At 38.7% G+C, this 7,030-nt stretch overlaps 1 pseudogene; it reads right to left on the reverse strand.

The window, feature by feature from the left end:
- Nucleotides 1–212: 212 nt before the first annotated feature.
- On the reverse strand, nt 213–1,299 carry LOC132229387 (small ribosomal subunit protein uS12-like; annotated as a pseudogene).
- Between the last annotated feature and the right edge of the window lie 5,731 nt (nt 1,300–7,030).

A 7,030-nucleotide genomic window follows, 5' to 3' on the forward strand; every position in this document is an offset into this window, starting at 1 on the left:
TTAATTTCTTTCATTATCATTTTATAGTTTGTATAATACAAGTTCTATAAGTTTTGCCATATTTATACTGAAGTATTTCTTATTTTTTTAACAATTGTAAATAGAATTGTATTTTTAATTTTGGTGTCTACATGTTCATTGCTGATATATAGAAATACAGTTAACTTTTTGCATATAAAAATTTATTAGTACTGTTTTTTCAACATGAAAACTTATGATATTGGTGTTGCCTTCTTGCCTTTGCATTTGGCTAAAAGAAGTACATTGGTACTTTGACAACCTCAAAGCAAACCCCAGGAATGTCACCAACAGCATGACCTTTGTGACCAAATCCAGCAACCAGAACTTTATCGTTTTCATCAATAAAATTCAAGCAACTGTCATTGGATACAAAGTCTGTGATTTTTATTTTTATTTTTTCCACTAGAAGCCTGGTGCATGAAATTCGTGCATGGGGCGGGGCAGCATCCCCTCAGCCCAGCCTGCACCCTGTTCAATCCAGGACCCCTTGGGGGATGTCTGACTTCTGGTTTAGGCCTGATCCCAGAGACTGGGCCCAAACCGGCAGTTGGACATCCTCTCACAATTCTGGACCGCTGGGTCCTAATCATTCACCTGCCTGCCTATCTGGTTGCCCCTAACTGCCCCCGCTGCCGGCCTTGCCCCTAACTGCTCCCCGCTGCCAGCCAGGTCACCCCCTACGGCCCCCTCTCTGCCAACCTAGTTGCTCCTAACTGCATCCCCCACAGGCCTGGTCGCCCCCAACTGTGCCCCCTGCCAGCCTAGTTGCTCCTCATTGCCCCCTTGCCAACCTAATTGCCCCCAACTGCCCCCCTGCTGGCCTGGTCACCCCTCCCGGCCCCCCTGCCAGCCTGGTCACCCCACGCAACCTGCTTGTTCAGTCATTTGGTTGTCCCTCACTAACCCCCCTGTGGGCCTGGTGGCCCCATGCAGCCTGCTTCTTCAATCGTTTGGTTGTCCCTCACTAACCCCCCGCCGGCCTGGTCATAGGCAGCCATCTTGTGAGGGTGTAGTGGTCAATTTGCATATTACCTCTTTATTATATAGGATTCTTGATCACCTGGACCCTGACAGACTTCCTGTTGGTAGAATTTAGTTGTTTGGCTTCAACCCTTATTTTTTCCAACATAATATCATTTGCATGGGAAGTGCCTCCTGAAGGGTTGGCTTCAGAGAAGAGCCCAAAGGAGCTTTTTTTATACTGTTTATCATGACACTTCTGATTTTGTTGGCAGCACAGAGCTTCCTGGCAGTATGAAGACCACATCATTTGACCATCCCATTAGAGCCACAGACAGGCCTGACCAAAAGGCAGTTGATTTTTATATGTTGTGATTTTATATATTTTTAAATGCTGTGAAGTTCCAGAACTTTGTTATTAGTTTATTAGCATATTAGAATTATTAGTTTAGGAGTTTTTATAAATTTCTTAGAATTTATCACTTAAGTCATCCTACCACCTACCAATATGGACAGCTTTATTTCTTCTCATTTGATCTGTATGCCTTTTACTTCATTTCCTTCCTTACTGCAGTGGGTAGAACTTCCAGTACTGCATTGACTAAGAGTTAAAACAGAACACATTCTTGCCTTGCTCTGCATCTTAGTAGGAAAGCATTCAGTCTCTCAACAGTGAGTATAATCTTAGCTGTATGATTTTTGTAGATGCTTTATATCAAGTTGAAGTTTTCCTCTTTTCATATTTTTCTGAGAGATTTTATCATGACTGAGTTTTGGTGTTTGTCAAATGCTTATTCTTCAGTGAATAATTTGATCATGAGGGTTTTTCTTCATTAGTATGATAATATGGTATATTAGTTTATTGATTTTTGAATATTTTACCAGTGTTGTATCACTGGAATAAGCCTTTTTGATCATGGTATATAATTATTTCTATATGTAGATTAAATCTATTTGCTAATATTTTGCTAAAGGTTTTTTTCACGTATACTTATTAAGGATATTCATCAGTATTTTTCTCTTGTGTACTTTCTTTTTTCTGGCTTTGGTATCAAAGTAATACTAGCTTTATAAAATGAGATGGGAAGTAACCCCTGGTTCTCTATTTTCTGGAAGAGATTGCATGAAATTATTGTTAATTATTTAGACACTTGTTAGAATTCTCCAGTGAAAGTATCTGGGCCTGGAAATTTTATTTTGAAAAATTTTAAATTATGAATTCAATTCCCTTAGTTATAGGGCTATTCAAATTGTCTATTTTATTTTGGGTGAGTTGTGATAGTTGGTACTTTATAGCAATTGATCCATTTCATTTGAGTTGTCAAATCTATGTATTTCAGTATTATCTCATTATCTTTTTTCTGTCTGTAGAATCTCTAGTGATAATCAATGTCATTTCTGATTTGGTTATCTGTGTCTTCTCTCTTTTTTCTTTGTCAGGCTTTGTAGGAATTTGTCAATTTTAATTATCTTTTCAAAGAATCTGTTTTTTGTTTCCCTGAGTTTTCTATTTTTTTTCTTTAATTGATTGATTGATGTTCTTGTTTATTTTTTTCCACCTGTTTTTCTTTTGTTATTTTGCTTTTTTCTAAATTATTGAGATGCCAGTTCAGATTATTAATTTGAATTTTTTCCTCTTTTTTAATGTAAGCACTTGGTGGTACAAATTTCCCTGTTAACATTGTTTTAGCTGTGTCCCACAAATTCTGTTGTGTGGTATTTTCATTTTAATTCAGTTCAATATGCTTTTAGAATTCCATTTTGATTTATCTATAATGTTTTTAAGTGCATCTCTTTGTATAGATAGCTGTTTTGATGGTAAACATCACAGCCTATTGGTATCAACATTGCCAATTTAAGTGAAGTATAGAGAACTTACTGCCATATATGTCCCTTTACTCCCCCCACTAATTATAATGTAATTGTCTTAAACATTTCTTCTAAATACATTTAGAACCACATCAATTATCAAACAATTAGAAAACTCAAGGGGAAAAGAAAATGTATTTATTTTTATTTTATTCTGTGTTGTCCTTTCTTCCTTCTTGGCATGCTAAGATTCCCTTTTATTTCCCTATTTTTTGGTGACTTCCTTTAGCCATTCTTTTAGGGTAGGTCTGCTGGTGGTAAATTATCTTCACTTTCCTTCATTGAGAATATCTTAATTTTCTTTTCATACTAGAAGGTTATTTTCATTCAACATCTGATTCTTGATGACAGTTCTTTTATTTCAGCACTTAAGGAAATGTGCTGTTTCTTTCATAGTTTCTGGTGAGAAATCTGCTGTCATTTGTGTTGTCTTTTCCCAAAGGTCTCTTTTCAAGATTCTTTTCTTTATCCTTAGATTTAAGAAGTTTGACCTGATATATCTTGGTGTAGATATTTTAGGGTTTACTCAGTTTATAGTTTGCTCAATTATCTCGATCTGTAGGTTTATGGGGTTTTTTTTGCAAAATTTGCGGGGGAGGGAGGGGCAGCCATTATTTCTTTAAGTGCCTTTTCATTCCTGCTCTTGATATCTTCTCCTCGTGGGACTTTGATAACACAAATGCTAGATTTTTTTCATTATAGTCTCACTGGTGTGTGAGCCTCTGTTAATTACTCCAGGCTACTTTCCTTCTGTTCAGTTTGGGAAATTTCTACTGTTCTATATTCAGCTTTACTGATCTTTTTTCCCTCCATTCTGCTATTGAGCCATTCACTGAGTTTTCATTGTTTGATTATTGTATATTTCAGTTCTAAAATTACCACTTGGCTTACTTAGACTTTCTATTTATTTCCTGAGAGATTTTTGTTTGTTTGTTTCAAGTATTTGTAAATGCAGTTGAAATATCTTATCATGGCCACTTTATACTCTGTCAAATTATTCTAACCTCTCTGTCATCTCAGTGATAACATCTGTTGACTGTCTTTATTTCATTCAAATTGTGGCTTTTCTGGCTCTTGGTACAATAAGTGGTTTTAGATTGAAGCCTGGACACTTTAGGCATTATGTTTTGAGACTCTGAATCTTATTTAAACCCTCTACTTTATCTAGCTTTCTGTGACACTACTCGGTCCGACAGGGAAAAGGAGAGAGACACTACTTCATTTCATTACTGACTGGTAGAGATAGAAATCTAGTTTCCCCATTGGATATCCACAAACATTGTGGGAGGTCAGGAGGAGGGAGGAAGTGGCTCCTTACCCGACAGCTCCCGGCTTGGCCTTCTCTAACACCACTTTGTAGGGGTATTGGCTCATTACACTGTGACAAGGGTGAAACAGTGGGTTCTCCATTTGGCTTTTGCTTGTGCTGGTGGTTCAAAGTGTTTTCTGTAGTTGGAGTAGAGTGGTTATTGTCTAAAAGTCTTCTGTTTGGTTAGGTTGCCCTTTCCTCTGCCCTCTGGAAGACACGGCAGACTTCTGTTGGGGCTTTTTTTTTTCTTTTTTCTTTTTTTCTCTGCCTGTTGATGTATCTGAGTTGCTGCCTTCTTTAGCTCTAACGCTGGTATAGATAGGGCAAAAAGAAAACCCAGGAACTTACTTTTATGTTACCCCTTATGTTTCCATGTTTGCAGCTGGTCTATTTCTCTTCATCTTTCAAAGTATTTTTTATATAATGTCCGGGGGTTTTAGCTGTCCCTGGAGAGTAGAATAAGGGGAAATATGTTATTCCAGCTACACAGAAGCAGAAGTTCTATTGATTTAGTTTTGTTTTATTATGTATTTTCTGAGTGTAAAAGACATGCAGCTTTGCTGGAGAAAATTCAGAAACTGTGGAAAATTTTAAAAATATCATCTGTGATGCCTGGTCAGTATTGTTCAGTGGTTGAGTGTTGACCTATGAACCAGATGGTCATGGTTCGAGTCCGGGTCAGGGCACATACCCAGGTTGCAGGCTTGATCCCCAGTGGGGGACATGCAGGAGGCAGCCGATCAATAATTCTCTCTCATCATTGATGTTTCTACCTCTCTCTCTCCCTCTCCCTTCCTCCCTGAGATCAACAACAAATATATATTTAAAAAAATATCATCTGTGATTTCTTATATGTTCACTCTTAGCATTTTCTTTCATTTGCAGTTTTTTAAGTTCACATATAAATTATAGACCCTTTTTCTAAAAATAAGGACTACTGTAAATTCTTTTTATATCATATATTTAACAAACAACATATTATGGTACAGAATTTTTCTGATATTTTCTGAAAACATGGTTTTAGTAACTGCATAGTATTACCAATATGGTTGTATTTAACCACTACCTTATTTACCTGTTTGTAATTCTCTGTTTTTCTAGATAATGTTGTAATAAATAGAATAAGTATTATTATTTTTTAATATATTTTTATTAAGACATTACATATGTGTCCTTGTCCCCACATTACCCTCTACCCCCCCCCCCCCGCTCATGCCCTCACCCCCCCGGCCCCCGTTGTCCGTGTCCATTGGTTAGGCCTATATGCCTGCATGTAAGTCCTTTGGTTGATCTTTCCCCCTTGCCCCCACCCGCCCCTACCCTCCCTCCAAAGCCTGACAGTCCAATCAATGCCTCTCTGTCTCTGGATCAGTCCTTGTTCATCAGTTTATGTTGTTCATTATATTCCACAAATGAGTGAGATCCTGTGGTATTTATCCGCTCTCCAGTTCCATCCATGCTGTGGCAAATGGTAAGAGTTCCTTTTTCTTCTTCCTCTTCTTAAAGAATACCTTTCAGCATTTCATATAATGCTGGTTTGGTGGTGATGAACTCTTCTAGCTTTTTCTTATCCGTGAAGCTCTTTATCTGACCTTCTATTCTGAATGATAGCTTTGCTGGATAAAGTAATCTTGGTTGCAGGTTCTTGCTATTCATCACTTTGAATATTTCTTGCCACTCTCTTCTGGCCTGCATGGTTTCTGTTGAGAAATCAGCTGACAGTCGTATGGGTACTCCCTTGTAGGTAACTGACTGTCTTTCTCTTGCTGCTTTTAAGATTCTCTCTTTGTCTTTTGCTCTTGGCATTTTAATTATGATGTGTCTTGGTGTGGTCCTCTTTGGATTCCTTTTGTTTGGGGTCCTCTGCGCTTCCTGGACTTGTAAGTCTATTTCTTTCACCAGGTGGGGGAAGTTTTCTGTCATTATTTCTTCAAATAGGTTTTCAATATCTTGCCCTCTCTCTTCTTCTGGTACCCCTATAATTCTGATGTTGGTATGCTTGAAGTTGTCCCAGAGGCTCCTTACACTATCTTCATATTTTTGGAATCTCTTTTCTTTTTTCTTTTTCAGTTGGGTATTTTTTGTTTCTTTGTATTTCAAATCTTTAACTTGATTCTTGGGATCCTCTTGTCTGCTGTTGGATCTCTGTAAATTATTCTTTATTTCAGTCAGTGTATGCTTAATTTCTAGTTGGTCCTTTTTCATGTCCTCCATGGTCTCACTATACTTATTGAGGGACTCATTAAATTTATTGGCGGTTTCCATAAAATTCTTGAAAAACCTTATAAACGTGGGCTTGAACTCTATATCCAGTCGTTTGCTTTCCTCCGTTTCTGCCATTTGTGACCTGTTTCTTTGTCTCCGCATTTTGGCTGCTTCCCTGTGTTGATAGAGTGGCTTTGTGTACTAGGTGTCCTGTAGGGCCCAGTGGCTCAGCCTCCCCAGTTACCTGAGGTGGACACTCTTGGTGCACCCCCTTGTGGGCTTTGTGCACAGTCTTGTTGTAGCTATGCCTTGGTTGTTGTAGGATCACTGGGAGGAATTGACCTCCAGGCCAATTGGCAGTGAGAATCAGCTGTGTCTGCAGTGGGAGAACTTCTGTGCTGGAGACACCCTTCTGGGGCAAGACTTGCTTCAGTGGGGCTTTGGTGCTCACTGAGACTGCACCCTGAGTGTGTCCCTTATGGATCTGAGGAGTTGTGATCTGGATGGTCCCCCTCTGACCACTGGGTACAGTGGCTCTTGGATCTAAGGATGTGCTAATATAGCCTCTGCCTGAGGTTACACAGCAGGAATTACGAAGAGAACTGCAGATTCCCCTTCCTTTTTTTGGAGTTTGGAAGTGCCCTGATGATGCTCAGCTGTGTAGCA

Source organism: Myotis daubentonii, chromosome 3, assembly GCF_963259705.1.
Source record: "Myotis daubentonii chromosome 3, mMyoDau2.1, whole genome shotgun sequence".
Classification (NCBI taxonomy): domain Eukaryota; kingdom Metazoa; phylum Chordata; class Mammalia; order Chiroptera; family Vespertilionidae; genus Myotis; species Myotis daubentonii.